Below are 25254 nucleotides of genomic sequence, written 5' to 3'. Positions count from 1 at the left end.
AGCTGGTTTATCTTTACACATTTCACACTGTGTATATTTAATCCTCGTCGCCCTGAGGCCGGACTGCCCGGCCGCCGTGCTGCTGATTATTGCTCATCCCTGTTCTTTCTCCTCCCCTTTCATTACTGTTTGATTCAAGCATGTAGCTCGATTGCAGTGACGTGCAGTGGCTCTCATACGCTTCTGAACAACTACCCCAACACCAATAACACAGCCCCATCTCAACACATGACTCAGCATGTTTATTACGTCACAGATACATACGAGTGTCTACGTGTTGTAGAGAAATTTAGTAAACAAGCCTCAGGCGTCGAAAAACGACAGAAACAGTTTGTTGCATCAGCCGGAGGTGAAGCTAGCTGCCTGTGACAGTAGCTGCCACCATGACAGAGCAGTAAACCACAAAATCAATGCCAACGAGCGACAGTCGGATCCTTCATGGGACGGAGGACACGGTCAGGTGTAGGAGGAGATATCACTTCAATTATCATTTGACATTATTATTTATTCCTTTTATATCATTAGCTACAGAAGTTAAGCTATTAAATATTGGATATGACGTCATTATACAGCTTTTAGCACCCTCGACTCTGACTGACTTCCAGCATTCCTGCACATACAAGTCGTCTTCTCATGGGACAAGGTCCGCAGATTCGGGTCCAGACGCTGAGCGGAGTCGCCCCTCTCACACATGTAGCACCTCACAGGAGCTTGTCCGTGTGAGATGCATTCTCACCTCCTCAGTTTGCTTCGGACGAGGAGGTGGTGCCGGCTTAGAGCCACAGAAACGTCACATCGTGCCCACTCATTGGCTGTGAATCCCCCAGACAATAACCAGCTATATATTCACACTTTATCAGACATTACACAGTCTTTGGAGCTGAGGAGCCGCCAGGGTAAAGCTCGCTAATGTCCGGTCTAACCCAGTTGGACATTTGTATTCTCACATGCAGCTCCTCTGGGTAACGTGTGGAAAAGTTCGAGGCAGCTCCACACAGACGAACTCATTCACACCTACAGGCAATTTAGAGTCGGCTCCATTTCACCTACATGTCTTTGTGCGGTGGGAGGAAAGTGGAGCACGTGGAAGAAACGGATGCTGACACACTGATAACATGTAAATGTGTGGAGTTTAGGTGTCTAGCTGGCTAACAGGATAAAACAACACAACCCTCGTCTTGTATAATTCAGTATTACATGTATTTAAGTATATTTATATATGCATATGTCATTTGAAGTTATGCACGCTCAGCACATGGATATTGTCTGTTTCTGCTTCTTGCTCCACGTCTGCAGCTCCGCGACACCTGAATCCTGCAGCTTTTTCCTCCTGCTCTGCTTTTCCTCAAAGCACCTTTCCCCTTCGCCCTCGCTCCCCCGAGATCCACTATCCGTCTCCATCTATCCCCGAGCCTCTCTCTGTCCCCCTCTCATTCTCTACTATCATCGCTAAATAATTCCTCACAGAGGAAAATCTAATCAAATGTGAGTGAGAGTGAAAAAAAAAAAAACAGGAAGAAATTGTGTGTGTGTGTGTGTTTGTGTGTGTGAATCTGACTTGGTGAGGAGGAAGAGGAGGAAGAGGAAGAGGTGGAGGAGGGTTTGAAAAGAGACCGAATCAGAAAGCAACATTGGCTGTGTGTGAGGAGGTTGTAGAGTGAGAGAACTGCAAGTGCATTAGCAGTCAGAGCACTTAGTGTGAGGAATCCATTCATTATTCATTAGCTAATTCACCATGTATAGTAATTAAAATCAGAGCCTGCTCCAAAAGGGAAAGAGCTCTGGTTTTCTATGTGCAATATTTAAGAGAGCTGTTTTCCACATACTTCAAGGTTTGATAAATCACATTTACGTCTAAGAAACTGCAACTGTCACTGCTCTGAGTGTGAGATGACGTCTTCCTGACATGGGAATGAATCCAAAATAGCAAATGTACAACACGAACTAAAAATACCAAACAAACAAGTGCCTATTTATCGAACAGTGCAGTTTAGAAAAGCCGCAAAAACTAAAACCGTCATTGTCAGTGTCAGCGTATATATTTAATCCTTTAAAGTTAATTTTGCATTTTCACATTTACTTTTTCCAGCTTTAAGATTTGAATGTTTTACTGCATTTGATTTATAAATCCAGACAGTGTGTCATGCCCCATTTAAACACACACACAAACGGAAGTGTGTTCATTTGATCCTGAAAACGCTGCGAGACCAAAATAATGTCACGTCAATTAACTGCAAACTAAAATTAGGGAGCACTGATCATCCCCCTGTTCAGTCTGTGGGGAAAAAATGAGAGAGTTGCTCTTTGAGCTAAATTTGAACAACAAAGTTTGCCTTGTTCTGACAGCAGTGGTAAAGGATTGGAGTCAAAGTAATACTACAGTGTGTGTGTGTGTGTGTTTTGCAGATATTATTAAGGATCCTCGTTAATGACAGTACACTGATTATACGAGAATTAATCCAGAATCCGAAGTGCATGTTAATTTATATCTTCACAAACAAATCCAGTGTCACTCCGTCTGTTGTTTTTGCTCCTGTTCGCCACAGGAAATGATGCTTCTGTGTTTTCATGGAGCAGCAACAACAGCAGCAGCAGCTGAACACCAACAACCGGGTGCCCTGCACAAACAGAAACAACTAAGAGATGGCACATACAGAGAATCAAATTACAAGAGCTCAAAATGTAAGAAAACCCACATGAATTAGAAAACATGGAAATAAGTGTCTGCAAGCCAAAAGCAAAGTACTGAGTGGTTTTGCTTTCCAAAGATGAGAAGCACTTAAGGATGAAGGAGAAACAAAATGGACTGGTCCTTTTTTTTTTTTTTTTTTGGGACATTGCAATGATCATTCATCAAAGCTGCTGTCAAGTAAAATGGAGGTAAAAAAAAAAGAATCTCATAAAATTTAGAAAAACAAAGTGTCGCCTGAACAGCAGCGAGCGGCTGCAGCGTCAACAGAAAGTTTCACAGCCTCTCGTCGTTTGCACATTCTGTAAAAACTGTTCACTTATATAGAAACAACAGCAGTTTGTGCATCGTGTGGATTTGCATCACTGAGCTTTTACGTCACATCTCGTCTTTAACATCGTCTGTAACAGTTTAATTTACTTTTTCATGCGTCCAATGTGTTTGCACACGTTTGCTTTTCTTTTCTTTACAAATGTATCTTCATTGTGCCTCTAATGGCAAAACAATAGAAAAGGTCCAGACAAACTAAAGTACAGGATCTTTTATTGTAGATGATGCAGTATTTTCATTAGGTCATTTATTACAACCCCGTAAAATGACAATTAGGTTAAGTAGTGATGGTTTAACAAGATCTTACTTTCTAATTTACTGTAATAATCAACCCAATAGCAAGTATGTCACATAAAAGCCTGACACGTGAGCAGGGAGCTGTAACGAGCAAGTGTTTTCTTTCCTTGTAAACTTATTTTAAAAAATTATTTAATTATCAGAAACATCAGAATATTTTGCTGTAGACGAACTAAGGGATTTGTTGTCTTATCATTCTAGCTCTCGTTCGCACTTTCTCCTGGAAACCCCGAATTAAGAATTCCAACATTTCACTTACTAACAGGTGTTTCAGCTTTATCTCCCCGTGACACATTGACCGTTTCCTGTTTATATTCTGGATTTCTTCTTGTAAGAACGATGGAGCTCAATCCATGAATCATTTGCTGTGCGTTTAAATTTCAACGGCCAATCGTTGTTCCGCTGCAGTCCATGTTCTGCGTTGACAAAACACTTTTCTCCTTCACATTCACTGTGAGGAGTGAGTTGTTCCTTCAATTAACATATCCGGTCTTGTGTCACTACTTTAAGTGGATGAAAGCGACTGGCGGATGAGTGAATGGAGGATAGAGGGGAAGCGACAGATGTTGGCTGAAGTCACTGTTGCTCCTCTCTCCCTGCCCTGGTGTAAAAGTGGGTGTTGATCCCCTGAATACAGATGGTATTACACAAGCAATCCTCTAAACGGCTGAGACACGCTAACACGCCGGTGTCTGGAATGGCCTGCGTCTATCTGCAGTGCCTCTGCGATGCCAAACACCTTTGTTAATGCCTTTGCCAAGAGCCTTATTTCAGGACACGGTTCAGAGGACATTTCATATTCCCTTTTACTTACGTTTGGCTCTACAGTGAATGTATTGCATTGCTTTTTCTATCTGCAGTGATGCTCGTGAGAAGCGGGGACGAGCGGTTACTCCGTGTAGAAAATTGAAGCGACTCTTTGAAGCTGCCTGAAGGTAGTCTGCGCTGAGGAATCAATGCCTAATGGAAAATACTGCTTGAATGCACAATCATCTTAATAAAATGGAATTCTGGCGTGGCGGCTCTCCTCTGGTCCCCTCCCTTGTGCCTTGGTGGTAGATTGGCCTGAACTTATGACAATTAACCTTGAACACCGTCGGGGGTGGGGAGGCAAAGGAAGAAGCCCACAAGATTCTCAATAATTAAATTATCTCTCCTGTTGCACATCTCCAAGTCCACGGCCACATTCGCAGCCTCCCCAGTTACTGATAGGCCTCGTCTTTGTTGTGCAAATTCCCATTCAAGGTATTGTACCTCTCAATCCAGACGGTGTTAAGGTACAGACAGTGTCTGCATTAATATGCAACTAGAGGAGAATATAATACGTCTGACATGGTTATTGAGGCGTTCACCATTGCTCCACTGTGTGATGCAGCCGCACAGGGAACACGCGGGTCTCTATCCGTGTAAGTTGACATGTGAAATCAGGTGCAAATTGGTTTGTGACTCATTAGATGTTGCAAAGAGGGACGGGAACTGTGAAAGTGTGAAAGAAAATCAATTGAGCTGCAGTTGGAATATGGATGCATGGTATTGAGAGGAGCAGAACCAGTGTTTGGATCTGGACAGTCAGAGACACATCTCACATCTCACAGTTTTTGCAGCTAAATCTAAATCTGAGAGACATCTACCGAGACCAAACTCAACCTAATACAAGAAAGGAGGAGAGAAAGGCCGGTGTGCACTGACTGATCTGCAGCCTTAATGATTTTCTGTCGTTATTCTTCCCCCTGTGATCCAGTTTTTCTGCAAAAAGGACAAGAGTCATATTCTACCTACTTCATTCCTTTGTCTTAAATGCAAACTACTGCAACTTTGCACACTTGTCATATTTAGTATTTAGACTCTTGTTTATGGGCTAATTCGTTGTTCAATTATATTGAGTACTTTACTGCGTATTCTAGTTCTTTTGTTGTGTAGAATTTACTTACGGAGTATGTTCAGTGTTTTGAGCTATTCTAATTCTTCCTATCTGTTTTATTCCTACTTCGCTCTACGAGCAACGCCCTTGAAATGCTGCTCCAACACAGTAATTCCCCAATTTGGGATCAATAAACTACACATCCATCTATCTTTCTATAAACTACACCTGTTAAATCACCAAGTCAAATAAATATTAATACAAGACCAGAACAGGATGTACCCCAACTCTTGACCAATGTCAGCTGGGATTGACTCCAGCTCCCCCAAGACCCTTGAAGGATAAACGATAAGGATATTGATGCCATGATGGATGGATATTTAAATATATATTTCATCTTCTGCTGCTCATTTTCAGGTGGGTGTGTGAATTCAGAGTCAATATTGATCCAACCCTGACCCTTCCCCAGAAAGTCCCAATCTTTGTGAACCATGATTTTACAATAGGTCCAACAGTCTCCGTAGGGAAATTCCCGTTTGATGAATCGTATCTATTCAAACATTGGTCGGTCAACAACCGGTGTCTTGATGAATGATTTTTTGTTTGGAAGGAAACTTCAGTGAACACGATGACAAAGTACAAATTATAAAAACCGCTGAGGAACGGGGCCAACGTTCGATCCCGGAACCTGGCTGCTGTGGGGTGACCGTGGGGCCCAATTTTTCCCACCTGAAGATTGATCTAGAAACATATTTTGATGGATAATTTCAGAGCTGTGGAATAGCTGCAGTGTTTTTTTTTATTTTGAAAAGATTTGACAGCCCAGTGAGTGGAACGTTCAGTCATTCAGGTCGAGAAGTGCGGGAAGGTTCATGCTGATGTCTGAGTGAAGCACAGAGATGCCAATCACTCACCGAACAACCTACTTGACAAAACACTTGTCTCAAGCTAATGCCTATTGATCACCATGAGCACGGGCCACGCTGGCAGAGATCCGCTCAGAGGAAAACAAACTATTGCAGTGCAACAACACATGTACACACACACACACACACACACACACACACACATACACACACACACACACACACACACACACACACAAGCAGTTCTCGGAGCCCATCAGCCATCGTATGACAGCGAATTATCCTCTGGCGACAAAGGCCAATATTTTGGGGCGGTGAATATCTGGGCCAAGCCTCCGTGTTCTGTTTTCCGGACACTATTTCTGACTTCTTTCTTTTTATGCACTGATGGAAAATGTACTCAAACATTTAATGAAGTTAAAGTACAAATGCAATAAGACAAATTGTATTTAGGTAAAAGTAGCAACGGTAAGTACTTGCTCTTGAATACACGTGAAGTACTAAAAGGGAATACTTGCTGATAGTACAGACTATTTACTTGAGTCCACAGTCTCATTCACAAGTATAGAGGCGGGTCTGATGTTGCGTGACAGCTCTGATTGGATCAGGGAATCAATTCCCCTGTCGACACTGATTATTTTTAAACATATGACAAAAACCAACACTTTATGAACATATAACACTATTTTTATACAAAAGTAGTGGAGTAGAGATATTTCCTGATATATAAGAAGTGGAGTAAAAGTGAAAATATCCGAGAACAGATACTGTGAGTCGGCACTGAAACTAAGTAAATGTACTTTGTTACATCCCTTCATACTTTAGTAGGTGTTTTAGGTCCAGACAATATTTTGGCTCGTCACTATTAACAGCTGTCTGCATATAAACACAGATAATTAAAAAGCCCATGTATTTAGGTCAGTGTGTTCCGCCTCTTTCTACCTGCTCAAACGTGATTGGTCAAACCAGAGACAGAAACCAAAAGACTTGTCCCTCGCTTGCAGAATATCAGAAATGCAGAATAGCATCCGGCTAGCATCATACGAATCATACTGGGGTAATTGTGACTCTCTGCAGGGCTTATCAGATTAGAAAAGGAGAGTCCCCGAGAACCGAGAAGATAGATATCACATTTTATCTGCTTAATATATAAAACATAGCAATTAAGGTATGAAATGAAATTATTAAGGTATGAAATCATATTTAGTGCCTTAATGGCGTCATCTCTGCATCTAATTTGCCATCAATTACAGCCAAAGGGTGTGTTCCAATGGATTTCAGACACACACACACACACAGTCATTGACCCTTGATTGTGACCTTGGTTCAGGGATGAACTCTTGAAGGGATGAGACCCACTGTGGTGTAGAACACCTCCTGATCACCTAATGGGGAAAAATGTGATTTAAATCCGCACCATTACAGTAATTGACCAAACGTACTGTAATCACAAAAATGGCTGTAGTTTCCCGTTTAGCTGATGTAATTGAGGTGGTTGTTAATTTGATTGTTAACTGAAGTCAAAGGTAGACGATTGCTTTTATTATATGAATGTATTATCGCTGAGTGACGGTTTATTGGATGCACGTGTTTTGTTTTTTTGACCTCATGAAATATCTCATGTTCTGTTGCAACTCATCTCGATGTTTTCTATAAAATCAGAGCAGGTTTGAAGGTTAAACAAGTTCTTCTTTCATCTGAAACTGTTCTTACAAACACGCACGCACAGCTCCGCATGTACAGGTGCCCCATGAGGCCTCCTCGCAGTACTGCACTCTCCTCTGGATATGCTCAAACTGAATACACGAGCCGAAGGGTTTGGACGAGGGCCAGACTTGCCTCCTCGATTTTTGGGTCATAAACGCGGCCTCTGCCCAAGGACTGCAGGGCCTTTAAAAAAAAAAAAAGGGCTCAGCTTGATTGGACACACTTCTGTTTCCCCGTCCCGACTGCTCGCAAGCCAGCTGATCAGAGAGGCAGAACAAAGCCGCTCTCTTACAAGCCAGTCGGCATCTCAGCCTCCTGTATAGTAAACAGGATGTATATTTTTTAAAAAAAATAGAAAGGCTGCCTTCATTTTACCGACGCTTGCAGAAGCTGCTGCACGAAGAGGAGTGCAGAGCTCTGTGCTACTAAAAAGGACAAAAAAAAAATCAGTGGGTTATATTCAGCATCAGCAGCTCAGTTGCAGGGAAACAGCTTCAGGATCGAGAGCTGAATTTGTGCATCGGGCCAGTAAAGAAGGTGGGAGACGTTCAAGTGAGGGTTTATGAGTCTCTATGCATTCTCCATACGGCCTCACTCACACTGGTGTTTTGAACGTCTAATTTGTTCATGAATATTACATCGTGCACCATTTGGCTCATGAATATGAAATAGATGGAACCACAGGCTCTCCCCATAATCAACAGTCGACACACACAGTCCGTCGTCAGCGCTCTAGCTCAGCGGCAGCATTCTCTCCAGTGCATTCAGCCAATCACGGCCGATCATACCCTCAGCAGAATGTTAGTGTTGGTACAAACTGTCCGTGAATAAAGTGTGAATACAGCAGTCTTTCAACGCCAAGGATTTTTTTTCTTCCTCTCCGTCTGCCTCTCTCTTATTCTCTCTCTCATCTGAACGCACAGACAAACGGTATCGACAGAGTGACGGCCCTGAGTACACCAACTACCTCTGACACGGAAAAAAAAAAAAAAGGGCTGATTGTAATGTTTTATTTACTGCTGTTGGGTAAACAGTGCGCTCGCTGTAGAGACAACAGTGAGACACGACGCTGAGCCGAGCAGCTAATGCACCAAGCTATCCCTGCCCATGCGTTTACCCCGCCTTAAGCCACATGGCTCGGCTCCAACGACGCCATATGCCCCTTAGCCTCGCTGCTCCACTCTGTATTAAATGATTCAGGATGCATAGTCTACATATCATCTCCACCAGTGAGTGAGAAAACACAACTGGGAGACACCGGTTAACGGTTAACTTTCATCCCAGATTCTACAGGGAAGTCTTGAAACAGCTAATTTTGTGTTTGAAGCATAAGATTGTGACATTTCTGCAGCGAAAAAGCAGGAAATGTTTGACATCTTTGCTCGAAACATGACTGAAGTTATCAGACTGGTTATTGGTTTTCTGGCCTTCAATCATTTAATAGTTATTTGAGTGTTATTACATATTTTCACTGCAGAATGAGATTTACAATTTCTGCCGAAACAAGAAGTCAACTGGAAACGAATCATTGACTTCTGACGATCCTTGTCTGGTTCCGGTCGTAGTTCCAGTTCGTTCTTTTTAAATTTAATTTCACTTTCTACTAATCTCACATCACATTTCATCCCACAGACTAAAGTGTTATTTTGACCATTTCCCTGAACAACACCTAGAAACATTTTTCTATTATATTTGTCAAACAAAGACATAAGATCTTGACATTTCTGCAGCGAAAAAGCAGAAAATATTTTGCATCTTTAATTGAAACACGACTGAAATCATTGTTCGATTATCAAACACAGTCATAGATTATTCAGAATGATTAAAATAAATATGTTTTTTGTCAAACTTTGTGATGTTTCCGCCTCTTAGATGTGAGGATTTTTTGCTTTTCTTTGTCAAAACTAGCTCTTAAAAGACATGAGCAGAAAAAAATAATCTTCTTTGGTCAATATGACAATAATAATTTTTTTTCAGATCTACTTGTGACGTGATCTGTTGAGAATCCTTTAAATTTTGCTTCAGAGGCTGCACGCCGCTCTCCAGGTTGGAATAAACTCTTTCCCTCGCAGAAGCTTTTTCAAACCCATGATATTGATTCAACAGAACATGGCGGTGAAGCTAAAAAAAAAAAACGAGTCTCTTTCCTCCTCTGCGCCTGCAGGAGTTGACATTCAGGAAGTTTTCACAGTCACATTTTATTCTTATCTTCAGGAATATCAACATCGCACTTCGTCTGACCTGCTCCGCCGGCTTGGACTTGCTGAATTCAAACGGTTCCGTCTCCGACATTGTTAGTTCGTTGTGTCCGAGGTGTGAATGAGATAAAGACTTGGCGCTCCCTCTTTGTTTGTGCCAGCGTTCCCTGCCTGGATAATTAAAGTCCAAGCAGCAGGTGCTAGTTAAGCGAGCTTGCAAAATTTCACCTCGGTTGTGTGTCCTCGCAGACGACAAGTGAGCTTCAAGGGCAACGAAGATTGGGATAAGTGTTGTAAGTGCTGCATTTGATGATTGAAGATCTCACAGACTAGAGCTCCAGCTAATGATTATCTTCATTATTGATTAATGTGCTGAATGTTTTCTTGATTAATGAGGTGATGTCTTCAAAACCCAAACATATTTACACATTTAGACTCGTTTACACACACTGGATCAGCCAGTGAATCTTTCAGCCAATTAATCAGTTAATCAAAAATTATAATTAATTATTTAAACACCAAACTCACCGAAAGCATTTTTCTTCTCTGAACCGAAACATTATTGAGGCACGCACGTCACTGTGGGTTTATACACTGAGGTTAGAAGATTGGGATGTAAAATTCAGACAAATAAATTAAAGTTTTAAAACAATTTAAAAATGTGATCAAAATATATATAATGTTCTGTTTAATCTGAACAAATGTAGACGACAGAAGATGGTGGAAAGATACAGCATCAGCCAAGGAAGAACCCATTTTGAGTAAAATGCTAATAAAAGGTGAAATGTGGAGTAGATCCGGGCAATGATCTGGATTTTGTGAATCAAAATAAATATTTTTCTTAGGTTGGCTGATCTTTCTACAGTCACTGCGAGCTAACAAATATTCCTTTAAACTCTGTGGACATTTTCCCGTGTGTTAAATGTAAAGAGTTTGTGGAATATTTATGTGATGTGCGCTCTCTGAATATACCTTCCCGTTGGTCGGTTCGTTAATGTTTTCTGCAGGATAAAGCAAAATGGATCTCCATGAAACTTTTGTTGCCATTTTCACTAATTATCCGGTGAATAATTCAATTAACTTGATGAAGAAATATGGCGCATACATAGGAGAATGACATATATGAGTGTGTGTAATGTGCTGCAGCTTGATTGAATTTAAGGGGACTGTGGGTCCTTAATTGGCAGAGGCATGTGCTCTAATGAGTGCCAGCTCGTTTATGGCATGTTTCCAGCCTGTAATTTGCATGATTACCTTACAGCACCTTGTTATAATGAGACGGTGTTAAAAGATCAAAATGTAAAAATATATCAAACAACAAAAATCAAATAATTACTTGGTTTCTATTTCTGATCCTTTATTTGTTGCTCAGGTCCGTGAGCTGCCCTCAGAATTCTGATATCCACAGTGAGAGACTGACCCACGAGTTAATTGCACGGTTCAGAAACGACTGCGTCAGCCCGCGGTGTGAACACAGACGCTTTAACTGTCGTCTTACATCTTACAGCTCCACCTCTGACATGCTGCTGTTGTTGGGAACATTTATAATCTCAGCAGCAGAAGTCTGTTCAAAGTGGAGCTATAGGAAATTAAAAAAAAAAAAAAAAAAGCTTTAGTCTGCAGACATTCTTCTCTCAACATAAAGACAGCGACCTTCCTCTTTGTATTAATGTTACAGGAAAGCTGTGATCTCAATGCTGCAAGATAGGAATTCAGTGTGCACCTGTGCTGTGGAGCAATAACTAAAATGTGTAGTGAACGTTTGTGTCGGTGTCTTGATTGTAATAAACTGGAAAAACACGTGTTTGGGACGTGACTATCTCCGGTGACTTAAAACGGTTTCGGGATGCAGGAAAACAAGCTGAAGAACAAATGCGCCGCAAATGTCAATAAAGCGCTCCGATACTCAGCCGAGGTTTAATACATTTCACGACATATCAAAGTGACTTTGTTATTATTGAGGATACAAGACACAAAGAATATCATCACAGGAGCTTTTCTCTTTCTTTCCCTTTGAATGTGAAGGACAAAATGCTTTTGTGGCAAACAACGAGGTTCACCAATAATGCATTAGTTCATGGCGACGGGGGAACGAGACGTTCTAACAGCCTGGTTCGAATCCTGCAAACACTGCAGCTGAAGAACAGTGTTATAAAAACAGGGGGAAAATGTAGCAGAGGCGTATTTCAGCCACATCTTGCGAGCGCTACAAGATTCCCTCGTCGGTTTTAGTCGTGTTTGACTTGGGCGCCAGTTACTGAGGTTTCATCTTTGCCAATTAAGCCAAACTAGAGTATTCCAGCATCTAGATGCCAAAGTATTAATGAACCAGATATACATTTTATTCTTACCCTGATTCAGAGACTCCCTTAAATCATGAACGGCCGTCTGTTCCTCGTCAGCTGCAACATGGAACTCAGTAAGTATCGTTAGGATGCTGTCATCAAAGACATCTGAGCTAAATGAACTGGCACCAGATAAAATGTATATTAATATGTGGAGAATTAGATAAATAGGGGAAAGTTGGAGATCGGGAGACGGGAGGAGGAGGAGGGAGGGCATTGAACACGAGCGAGATAGAGACTCATCATGACAGTCATCACTTCAGCTATTATCCCTAATTCTCTGAGGGAATATCTCAGTAAGGCGGAGTAAATTTGAGGCTGATAAGCAGACAATGAGATTTGCCCGGGCTTCAAGGCGAAGCTCTTCCAAGGGCTTGTTTTCACCTACACGAGGTTTGAACTTCATCAAATGACAGAATGCTCCATGGCGCTCTTTGGTGTTTGTTGAAATTAGTGCAGCGCGATTCAGGCGAGAAGTTATTCTGTGATTAAAGTGGAAGAAACTGTGTGATTATAATAAACACACACGCTCTGACTTTTACTTTTACACCACTGCAGATGAATAGATGGGAAATAGTTCAGTGTGTCCAGCGTGCAAATCGTTTTCTGAAATCCCTCTTTGCCACTGACGGGAACTACATCTCTTATCTTATCTGCTTGGTCCGACTCTCCTCCTTGTCACATTGACGAACACTCACAAACACTATGGCCGTTGTGTTATGTGTTGTGTTGTCTGTGCCAGTCACACACTCACTTCATCTATGTGCTGCACTTTCTCCATTACATATCACGGCACGGCTGTTGAGTTCAGTGTCTTGCCCAAGGACGATTCAGCATGTGGAATGGAGGAGCCGGGGATCAAACCACAGGCCTTTTGGTTAGTGGACCACCCGCCATTTCCTCCTGAGCCACAGCCACCCGTGTGGATTTCCACTGAAGCCAGATTTATTGGTTAGCCAATAAAAACTACAAACATGAGCAGACGTACAGGAATCTCAGTTTGTTTGTTGAAATGCATCAATATTAACATTTTTATTTTACTGACTGAACAATGCAGAGATAATAAAAAACATTCATGTTGCATTTTACACAGAATCAATTATATTTATCTTGTCAATTAAAGTTCTATATGTGGAGTTCTACTTGTGATTTCTTTTCATTTTTAGTTTTATTAATAATAAACTTTTAGGTTTGACGGTAAAATATCGAAATGCCAATTACATTTCGTTTAAAAATGAAATCTAAGGAATCACATTTCTTTTTATGCACCAATAAACCTGTAGCCTATAATTCTAAATGTTTAAAATCAGTATTGGAATCAGCCCAAAATTAGAAGTTTTCACTTTCCTACAGTCGCCATAAGTTTCCATAGATATTCGCTGCCTTGCTTCACGATGCAGCGACGTTAACTTTGCAGGTTTTACAGATCAACTATCTCCGCTCAGTGTCTCCGTTCCTTCCTGTTGGAATTCACTCCAAGCTGGTCCCTACGCCGGACAGTCATGTGACCGCCACACGCTCCGTCGCGTCAGCAGAAACCGATTGGTCGTGTCTTTATTGGGGGTGTGGAGAACGAGCAGACGGAGCACAAACACAGGAGCGGCCGTCACGTTCGCGTCTGCATGTGGCAGAGTGCACTTAGATTAATTGTGCTGCACTGTGCTGGATTCTGCTGTGCAGTTGTGTGTTGAGGCGACATTTGTGCTGTGCAGACTTGTTTGTGGGTGGCCTACAACACATTCATCAGGATGCACATTCCAGCTGCCCGTGGTCTTTGCAGGGTAAAAGACTCAAATTCTCTTTCCTCGCTCCTCTGTGAACGTCTAATTAGGAAACCGCAAAAAGTCAAAGGGAGAGAAGAGACAGAAATTCCTTATATTGTAGAGCTGTGGGTAGCAACTGCAGAAGAAAGAATGTCACAGAGGAAAAAGCTAAATAATGAAATTCAGTTAAAGATTTTCAGAGATACTAATGCGTTACGGTCGGCCACCCAGTCCTCCACTTCGCCTCAGACTGAAATATCTTAACAACCGCTGGAGGAACTGTCCAGAATCCGACTGACTGAGGTCGTCCCCCGTAATATTCTTCTAGAGCAGCCATTATTGATTTTGACAATAACAACATTGCTAATAAATGTGGTAAAGATCCCCCGAGACACGAGAAGGAACCTTTACACATGATCCACTGATGTTTCACTCAGCCAGTAACATATTTCTACGTCTACTGGATCGGTACAAACCTTCTCAAACACATCCACGGTTCCCAGGTGATGAATTCTGAACCTGTGCATTGTCCTGTTGTTTAATCACAATGTTTAAATGAAATAGTCTTTTCACATTAATTATAAAAATCTGTGTTCATCCCCTAAATGTTCTTCTATGCCTCCATCTTTTGAGAAACAGATCTTTATGGCAAGATAACAGATGGTACAGATCCACTGTGCCATAACAATGGAACCTAAAACTGAAACTAAAGCCTCAATGCAATGCCAATGTTTAATATTCTGGATTGTTGCAAACATTTATTGCTCCCAGATTATAGACCCTGTAAAATTTTGTGAATCTTTCCATTTGTGAGGTTTGCAGTTTTGGGTTTTGAGTGAAATCTGTTGACAATCTTTGGGTGAATTCCCATGAATTTATGTATTTTCACAATCTTCCCCTCGGGCTGAATTATAACGTCTTTTTTCATCTGTTCAGTTTTCAACTAACTCCAATAAATAACTCTCCCAAAGGTATCAACTATATTGTTTTTAGTGCTGATCATCAAATATAGCAGGTTAGCACATTAAACCAAGATGGTAAACACAGTTTAACTATTGCACAACATCAGCATTGTCATTGTGGGTGCGTTGATTTTCTAACTTTATTATTCAGAACAAAAGAGTTCTGCCTCACAGCTGTTGATCTGGAACCATGGATCTAGAACCATGGATCTAGGATCTAGTTCTACAGCAAACCTTTGTATCAGTGACCTGGTCGTGTCCTTAAGAGTTGGTTTTTCATTCTTCTGTCTGTAACTGAACCTTTAGTTCTGCGTCTTTGTGGCTCCGCGTCAAACATCCAACATCATCCGGGTTAAAGTAAATTATAGTTTAACAAAACATCAGACTCATCATAAGATATCATACAAACAGTGTCGTTTGTATAAGTTATGCACAACTTTCATTTTCTCTTTACATCTTCAGAGTATATTTATATTTATTCTTATAAAGCCTTTTGGAAATATTTGGGTTTAACCCAAATTAAACAATACACTCAATATCTCAATATTCTCATCAGGCTGCTGCTGTTCTGATCGACATTTCTTGTACGGATGAATTTAGTATCTTAACGTACTCTTTGTATAAAAGTACTTACTGTTTCTATTCGTTTGGCATCACATTCCTGAAGAAGTAAATACTATACTCTATAAACTATTTTTGACATTTACAGCATGGATTTCTAAAAGCTGGCCCAGTTTATGCTTGAGACTGAAAAATCACATTGTCCAGGGAAACAGAATATTCTCCTCCACTGACCATCCATATTCTCAGTTTGTCACAATCTCACTAGCACCATATTTTGGCAGATATTTGACTGTTTGGAACATACTGAGTGTGCAGATGGACGGAGGAGAGATGAATAATGCTGCATGAGTTCAGGACTTTCTATATGGACATTCTGATTTGTTTTTTTATCCCCTCTATCTCTGGGTTTTTCACAGCTGTGGCTCCAAGCTGCCGTCCTCCACGGAGGAGCAGGCGCTGCGTTTCAACTGTTCACTTGGACAAATCCAAATCAGACCGCAAAGACTGAAATTCCCAAATCTAAAGCTCAAGTTGTTCCTCGTGCGGCCAGGCGGGAGTGGATTTTGAGATTGGGAGCTATCTTTGGTAAAACTGCACCGAATTTGAGTTTTCTTAAATGTTATTTTCCGGTTTCACAGCAATTTAGAGACCGTGCTTGTTGTGATACTTTATATTATTGATGACTTGATGATTCCATCAGCTGAACCTTTTCACTGTTTCTGTTGGTAAAATTGGGAGGAGAGGAGATAAAAGATTTGATTAGCGAAGTCTTTGTGATCTAATCAGTGTTTCATGAACTTAAAAATGAAATCTACTATCAAAACACGGCCCTGCATGTTCTCAGGGATAATTCCCATGATGCACAGCTTTCTGCGCTTTCGTGTGAGCTGGGTCGACTGTTCTTGATTTTTTTCTTGTTCCTCCAATCTGAAGAAAACTTCTGAAATGCTAAAAAAGAAAAAGCAGTGTAACTGTAGAAAGCTATGATTGCCTTTAGGGCATTGTTTACTGTGATTATGCATTCTTCAGAGCAGTGGGCGGTACTCAGCTGTGCCTCGCATCGCAGCTCCACCATAACTCTAATCACATACAGTGAAGTTGACGGGAGAATGTTGCTCAACTGCACATGTGTACTTAGTGCAGGGGAATCTATGGGCGGCGTGTGCAGGATGTAGCTGGTTGCTGAAGAGGCAGAAACACTGGCACCCGCAGCCTGAGCATACTCTTTCTCTCAGAGGCTCTCATTGGAGTTGAAGGCTGGTAGCTGCTGCAGGCCACTGCCGACACATGGTGCACAACACAGATGGTGAAATACGGCACCAACGGCTGCAGTCAAAACAGTCAATGAGTCATTATGACATTCGTGCCATAAGTTATGATTTCTTCACAGGAATCATCAGTGTTGCAGGGTGCTAGGCTGTACAGTACTTGCAGCACTGGATCCACAGACACACACAGACACAGCCTCTGCATACGTTAATATTTGTTGATTTAGAAATGCAGACTTGTGAATGACACAGAGCGGGATTCGCTGAATAATCCTCTTTCTGGTGCACAAAGGCATAACTTAAGCTGCCACAGTGAATACTAAGTCTCTGCAGCCTGGCATGCGTCGGACTCTTTCACACCCCAGCAGTCCGACCCGCTCAGATTGGCCTGTCTCTTGACTCGACACAAACACATGTTTTGCGGAGGTGCTACTGGAAAGATACAGACTGTTATCTATCAAAATGGAGCCGGCTGGAAGTCAGTCTAATCTCGGGCTGCATCCCACTTGCTTATTTATGTCACGCAGACACATGCTGCACAGAAATGCACACAATCCCTCTGTATTAGTTAAGATAAAAAGCACAAGCCTGGAGGGACCTCAGCCATAAATTATCACCACTCCCAACACCAATCCTCATATCACACGGAGGAGCGTGCAGGAGGCTGGGACGACAATATAAATTGATGAAACAACACAACAGTGCCCCCGTATAGTCAAGCATATCCCTCAAAAACACTGACTGCCCCCATCAGTCGCCACAAGCATAAGTGCAGAGGAGAAGATAGTCGTTTGGAAATGAATCAGCATATTTGCTGTTGACAGGTTGAAACCCAACACTTTTAAAAAATGGGCATTAATCTAAATCACAGTATAGTTTCAGGACGGAAAGACCTGCTGTAGTTTAACAAATGCCGCCATTATATGAAGACGTGTTGGGGCTCGTCAGAAGGTGACATAGTCATCTATTAAATAAAAGGTGAAACCTACTCTAGAAGTGAAACTTATTCTATTATCTTCATGAGGGATTCATATCTTCATTGTTTTGTTTTTGAATAATCAACCAGTAACGTGTTTATCTAATATTTCCAGAAATCTCTGTCTGTGTCTGGTTTGCATATCTCAAGGACCGCTCATCTTATTGGGTCCACACTTATGAATATTGTTATTGTTATTTGCCAGTGCAAGGATGAACTTGGTGCAATATGGACACATGATATGTTCAATATTAATCACATTTGAATAAACAGGCGGCCGGCGCTCTGTAGCAGCTGCGGCTGAGACACATCAATGTAAGTGACATTGTCCATCAAGACAAAAGCACGTTCACAACAATGGGTTCGTTCACAAAAACAACTGATTCTCCAGTTAGGAAGGAAAGAAAGCTGCAACCAGGATCACGACTGGACGAGCAAACGACCCATTCTAAACAGGCACGGTTAACACAGGCATTGCACTTATCCAATAAAAGGTCAAAAGATGCCCATCACATTGTCCAAGAGTCCAAGGTGATGCCTTTAAATTATAAACTCCCAAACTCAGCTATAGCTGATACATATAACGATACCAAACAGTAAATCCTCACAATGTTCGTTTATGTTGCCGATTAATCATTTGTCAAGTTCAGCAGTAAATAAATCCTACGTGTCTTCAGCCTGAATCTGATCATACTGGACTTGTAAGTGCGTCATGGTTTTCACAGGTCAGTCCGAACCGTAGGACTGACCTGGAGCCTGCACAGGTTTGGATCCACGTGTTGTACAGTCACTTGGGTCAAGGTAGGGTCGCGTTCTATTACCACAGGTCCTAAGTCAGATTTACGTTATGTGCAAACACTGAGTCCCAATTGTCATCCATCACCTTGACAAGAAATGGATTAAGAGTGGATGAAGTTAGCCATGCTGCTCTTTAAATCAGCAGGATTCTGCACGGGTCCCGGTCCAAGCTTTTAAATGATAGACAGGTCCAGGTCGGGTTCGGCTGCAGACTTTTTGGACCCATGAAGAAGTCTGAAGTGCAACAACCAAAACCATTTTTTTCTTGTTTTAAAACGGTTCCACTCAAATCAGCAACTGTTTTTTTTTGTGGTTGACCCACAACCAAGGAGAAGGAAATAAATTCTGAATCCTAGTTTGACTGACAGGACATTTGACATCTAAAATGAATTAAAAAACAGGAACTTTATTCCACACGGTTGTGTAACTGGTCCCGAAGGCTATTAACATCCCAGCATGCTCAGTGTTGTATGTAAAAACCCTGGCAGACCCAGTTGCTCGTTATTTTGGCTGCTGTTGCTCAAATAAGTAATCTCTGACTTTTATAGAGAGCTGATTATCTGAGTTCATTATCTTATCTTCTGTGACTTACATTATTTAATTTATGGCCAGAAAAAGTAGCTGAAGTGATGATGCCGGGAAGATATACTGACGACGTGACCACCTGCGAGGAACAGATGCATATCCTGAATTACTCCACTCTGACGTTTCCAGATGCAAGAAAAGAAAAAAATAGACAAGACACTATGAATCAACTCACTACAAACGTGTGTGTGAGGTGTAAGACGGCAGCTTGTCACAAGAAATCTAAGGAGTAACCTAGTGATGGAGCTGCATCGTGTTAAGCTGCATTTAATGTATAAACTGTCTCTCTGACGCAGAAGGTTGTGCAAGAACAAAATGCATGTGTGTCACGCATGGAAAGTAATCTATTCGCCCAAGTGCTTATTTCCCACAGTGACGGCTTCTGTCAGGGCTGTTCTGGTGAGTGGTCCTGGCATCGTTTACCTCCATTCGCTCCCTCGGCGGGCAGGTGAATGCCAAAAAAAAACTACGCCTGTCAGAAAGATCACTTCTCTTATGCTTTGGTGTCTCTGTCGTGATGACAGAGGAGCGTTAGAAAGGTGACAAATCCAAATCCACAGGCCACGACATCTCCTCAGGTTGTTTCCTGAGCATGGAAATCATGTTTACCACCCAGGCAGCGTATTGGGCACCATGTCTGGGCCGAGCTGAGCCCCACAGTGATTCTGGGAACAATGTTACTCACCACCTTTAAAGTTCAAGCAGTTAGAAAAAATAGCCACATCGAGTTGAGTTTTTTCAAGTTCAGTGTAGCAGCTCAGGTAGTTCATGGTGGCCCAATGCCCTATAGAGACACTTAATGGTGTGTGTGTGTGTGGCCTTAATTTGAGCAGCTACCAGAGCATTACAGGGCTCGGGGGTAACAGGGGATGTGGAATTGAATGCAATGCAGTTAAAATAATTACAACAGCTGTAAATCTAGGTGTAAACGCATGGCTGAAAATGAATTCTGCACACAAAACACCATGCACATTCCCCTACAATCTGATCTACCAGCTGAAATGGCACTGCAGCAAATGATTCACTTCACAATTTAATCATCAGCGCCCCCCCCCCCCCCACACACACACACCTCCGACCCAATCAAACAGGCTATAGGTGAAATGTGATGGGCAGGCTCTGCTTGTCCTGTGGTAACCAGCGGAATGAGGCTTTTGGGGGGGGGGGGGGCATTTTTAAACCCCTCAGACTGTGTCCTTCATTTTACAGACGGGTCGTAAAAAACCACCAGGCGTGACTGTGTGAGTGTACACTTGAGGACCGGTTCAGGTTTTAAGTGGGAATGCTTTTTTGGCTGCAGCAATTTCAGATGTGACGGCAGCTCCCTCTCCCCACTTCAACCAACACAAGGGTTTTCAGCATCAGGGCATTTTCAGCACCTCCCACTGCCGGACAGCTCCTGTTCACATGCTTTTTATTATACAGAAAAAATAAAATTTAAAAATAAAAAAAAAAGGGGGGGGGGGGGGGGGTTTGTTCTGTCAAAGCAACAACTGCAGGACCTGACAGCTGGAATCTACTGGATAATCTGCTCATGCAGTCTGTGCTGAGGAGAAACAGCAACCTCTTTTCTGCTGGAGGTGAACACATCGCCCATGGGTGGCTTTGCTTGCTGTGTTTTTTTTTTTTTTTGCAGACATACATGGGTCAATGTGAAGCAGCAGCAGTAGAAAGGAGCTTCTTCCTTTGCCCCACATTCCGACTCCAAGCCCCCTTCCTGTGGGCCAGTCTGCCCACCTGGCCAATCCGGCGCTCTTTCTTGCTGCAAACGTGTATGCTGAGAATACCTGAACTGAATTTGAATTACCACATGACGTAGGCCCCCTCTTTTTCCTCTGTAGCACTAGTGTCCTATACTGGTAACAGGGACTGTTCCAGACAGACCCACACAGGGGCTCAAACACACAATTTGTTGCACCAGCTAACACCCCCCCCCTCTCTCCTCCTCCTCTCTCACACACACACACACCTCCTCAACCCCTCTTCTGCCTCTATCCATCCTTATCTCTCTGTACACACACACACACACACACACGAGAGACAGCGACCATAAGGAGGTGAAAAAGGACATTTCTGGAGAAAAAGTATCGTCTCATGGAAGTGTGAGTGATCCAACCACACGTCATGGGTTAAATGGCGATGAGTAATGGGGATGTACAGCAGCATGTCACACCGAGCAGCCTCTGGATGCAGTAAGACACAAAAAAAAGAAGACACTTACGCATTTTCTCGAATAAATGAAATCGAGGTTGAGAGCAGTGCGGGAAAAATCAGCAGCAGGGCCCCGGTCCCCGTTTCCAAGATCTGCTGCGCCGTGACCGAGGCACAAATCTCCATGTGAAAAGGGACCTGGAGGCTGCTGCAGTCCGCGTCTCCCTCGATCACAAGTCAAGACGCACGCCTGAGAAAAAATGCCAAACATTCAGAAAGAGTTGCGCGGATCTGCGGTGCCGCCACCATTCCCTCGGATGTGCACGATCCACCAATCCCCCCCCCCCACCCCTCGGATGACCAGCAGCAGCAGTGGCCTGGTGCCTGGAACCTGGAGATATTCCTCTGGACTGAGGAGGAGGAAATCCTGCAGAGTTTCACATGAGGGGGAGATCAAGTCTGTAAAGGCCCCTTTTCCTCTCTCTCCCAGCACCCCCCCGTCCAAAACCAGTCACAGTCCAGAACTGACTCCCACCGGTGGTTTCCTCTTTTCCAAAAAAAAAAAAAAACCCTACAGAAAGAGATAAGAAAAGGAAGAAGAAAAAAACAAAAAAAAACAAAGTGCGCTAATTCTTCCGGATCTCACAGCCTGGATGCGTTTTTACGCGCATCGTTGTCTTTGGAATGAAGCTCAGCGCACACACACATGACAATCAGCTGCTGCCTATTTACAGCATTGCTGATAAGGTCAGCGCAGAGAGGTGCGGGAGCGTCCTGCGAAACAAGAAGAGGACCTGAGGACGCCTATTGGATGAGAATTAAGGATATCCGTCCCACTGCAACCATCACACGCGTCACATCAGCCCCAATGGCTTGTCATCGGCTGCGGAGCATATGGTGCGCGGCGTTTTCCGCCAAGAAGAAGAAGGGGCGAGAATCCGCGAGACGCCGCTTCCAATCCCGATGTATTGATTACATAACGCGGCTATTGGGGGATAATTCCGCTTGTCGGGGCGCGTGTGTGCGATCCGCGCGGCGTGGACGCGGCGGCGGCGGCGTCCGTGCGCTGCAAATGAAGCGTGTTCCTGCCACCGGCTCCTAATGGCTGCAGCCCCACGAGCGCGCTGAAATCACGGTCCCCGGGCACAGATCTGCGTGTGCACCGAGTCACGTGTGTGTGAGTGAGTGAGTGAGGCGAGTGTAAGTGCAGGTGCGCGCCCCGTGTAGGCGTGAGCGTGTTCGCGCATCGCCCAGGGACCACTTTAACTTTGACCACCCCGCGCGCCCGTCCATCTGCCCATTTAAATCAGCCAGAGGTCGTTAATTATCAGGGATCAATAGCATTAACGCATCAAGCCCCAGGTCTCATGTCTTTGAGTGTGTGTATGTGTGTGGGTGGGGGGGGGATGCGCGTCCACGTGTGATTCAGTTCTTGATGAGGTATGGTTGCCACCTACAGGCGTCAGTCTCCATCCAGTCACCCAACACAGGACCATGTCCACACACTGCAACACGTAGAGTTCTCCTCCACATCGACAGCAGGGACACAGCATCAAGGCCGTGGACTAACTGGAACATCACATTATATCCCCACCTGTCCGACACCAATTCATTCCTCATACAAACCCTGTGGAACTCCTGCACGGCTCCGTACTGATTTACAGGCGATGGTCGTATAAAAGGAGAACGTTTCACTTCGTCCGCCGCTATTGATGCGGCGCAGACCGGGCGGTTCTGCAGGAGAAGGAGGTTTAGTGACTTTTGTGACCTGCAGTATAGACAAGAGAGTGTGCATTCATTTGATCTGAGATGAACAGCCTGTCTCATTAGATGACATAATGGACCACAATTCAGCTACCTGACAGAGTGGCTCCTGGCCACTGAGGTCGTGCTGCCGAGTGAGACACAGAGAATATAAATCAGTCATATAATGGAAATGTATCACATGTTGTTTTCATCACACACACACACACACACAAAGAGCTGAGTGAGAGACTCCGAGGAACATGAGGTGAGTAATTACAGTTTATCTGCAGGAGCGGTGGGAGGAGGAAACAATGTGAATGAGATGCTGGAGAAACAACGTGGAGCAGACGCTTCACTGCGGAGCAGGAGGTGTTGATGGGCTGTTGGAGTATGTAAAGGAGGTGATTCACCAGATCAACATGTTAGACAGTCGTCATCAAAACAACAAATGAGATAAACGGGGCAACGACCAAAGATCAGTTTCATCATCAAGTAACAGGGTTAATCAGGATTTATTCATCATTTTATCTATGAAATGTGAGTGACAACTTTATTACATTATAATGATGTCATTTCATAGTGATCAGGATGATGACAGATGATTGGCGGATCTGAATTAGCTGTAGATCGTGTCTCTAATTGTACTGGATGCGAAGTTTATGCATTTCTACGTGACGAAATGTGGAATTTTCATTGTGAAGACACAATAACACCATTCCCATAATCCATCATCCATCCATCCATCCATCCATCATCCATCCATCCATCATCCATGACGGAGGAACCAATAACAGGTCATCAGTGTATCACGGGGCCAACATACAGGCAGTTTCTGACTCATCATCACTCACCATGTGATTGCAGATGTATCTTGGGAAACAAATATTTCTTCAAACTTTTTGCTGACCTTGAATTTCACTTCCGACCAATCAGCTCCAAAGGTTAATCATCTGGAGATGCTCTTCCGAGAAACATCTCATTAAGTTTGGGGGGAATTGGATGGATTCGTTGTTGAGTTATTTGGTACAGAGACACAAAAGCAGGGATGAAAAATATCGCAATTCCCCAAAGCCCAAGTTGTTGTGTCTAAAGTCTGAAGATGCTGGGAATCAGGAGGAGTCGTCATCACTGTCTGTAAAAGGTTCCGTCTCACTTCTCCATCCAGTAGATATTTTGATGTGCAGCTCGGTGGTGGACGGACTGGGCAACAAACCAAACTGTGCCAGCATCAGCGTTTGAAAAGTTAGTGTGGCTACAAATTACTTAAATGATTGATCTGTTTTCAAAATAGCTGCAGATTAAATTTCTGTTGATTGATTAATGATTAAACTGTGGAGGAAGTTGAGTTTCAGAAACAGGGAGAATCTAAACACACGGACAAACCAACGCTTCTAAACAACACTTAATGTTGGATTTTCCTTTAATTAGTTATTGCACTTAGTCATCAATCAATTATGACAATATGTCACAACAGTTGTCTGCAACACATCACAAGAGTCAACTGAAAAAGAAAGTTTTTAGAAGCTGTTGTGTTCATAATGACGACCTGTGAGTTTGACAGTTTTATCGACAGCCGAGATGAAAAAGTGTGTGTGGGTGGATCATAAGAAATGAGATTTCAAAAAATGATTTTTGACTGAAATCGAAGTCAGAGACTCATTTTAAGAAGTAAGGCTAAACTCTGTCCTTGTGCTCCTGTTTGTCATTGTTAAAACTCTGCTGCCGAAACTTTCTTTTAAACACAGCCGATGTCAGTTTGTGTAAAAGTAAAACACACTTCTTGTTAGCGGATTTTCCACGACAAGGTCAAAATTAGTAATAAGGTTTTCAGTTGTCGGACAATTCATTATCTGAGTTTTTAACTCCCATGCTTTTATTTGGAAATGTGAATATTTTAGTTCTGTGGAAGTCAGAACTTTCCTCCGTTATGCATAATTAAAACTGCGACCTGACAAAACACAAGCTGTTTCACAAATACGTCTTTACAGCAAAATAGTCATACACAGTTTTATTCAAATGTGGGTTAAAAAAACGGCACGTGACTCTTGTCCTTTTTGCCAGTAGACCAGTTTGTCTCTGTTTTTTTTCTGTTGAATCCTGCTGCTAGCGATGTCCAGTGCAGAGGGGAGAAGCACGTTCGCCCGGGTT

At 42.8% G+C, this 25254-nt stretch overlaps 1 protein-coding gene across 1 annotated transcript in view; it reads right to left on the bottom strand.

Annotated features, from left to right (window-relative positions):
• lrrc4cb (leucine rich repeat containing 4C, genome duplicate b) overlaps nucleotides 1-24239 on the bottom strand; it is a 41585-nt gene extending 17346 nt beyond the window's left edge. Inside the window, exon 1 of the mRNA XM_020099535.2 lies at nucleotides 21431-24239. The gene's annotated coding sequence lies outside the window, so the exon portion shown is untranslated. The remainder of the gene's footprint in view (nucleotides 1-21430) is intronic.
• Between the last annotated feature and the right edge of the window lie 1015 nt (nucleotides 24240-25254).

Source organism: Paralichthys olivaceus, chromosome 1 (genome assembly GCF_024713975.1).
Source record: "Paralichthys olivaceus isolate ysfri-2021 chromosome 1, ASM2471397v2, whole genome shotgun sequence".
Classification (NCBI taxonomy): Eukaryota; Metazoa; Chordata; class Actinopteri; order Pleuronectiformes; family Paralichthyidae; genus Paralichthys; species Paralichthys olivaceus.
The sequence above is the reverse complement of the archived record's forward strand: the minus strand, read 5'-3'. Positions and strand labels throughout refer to the sequence as shown.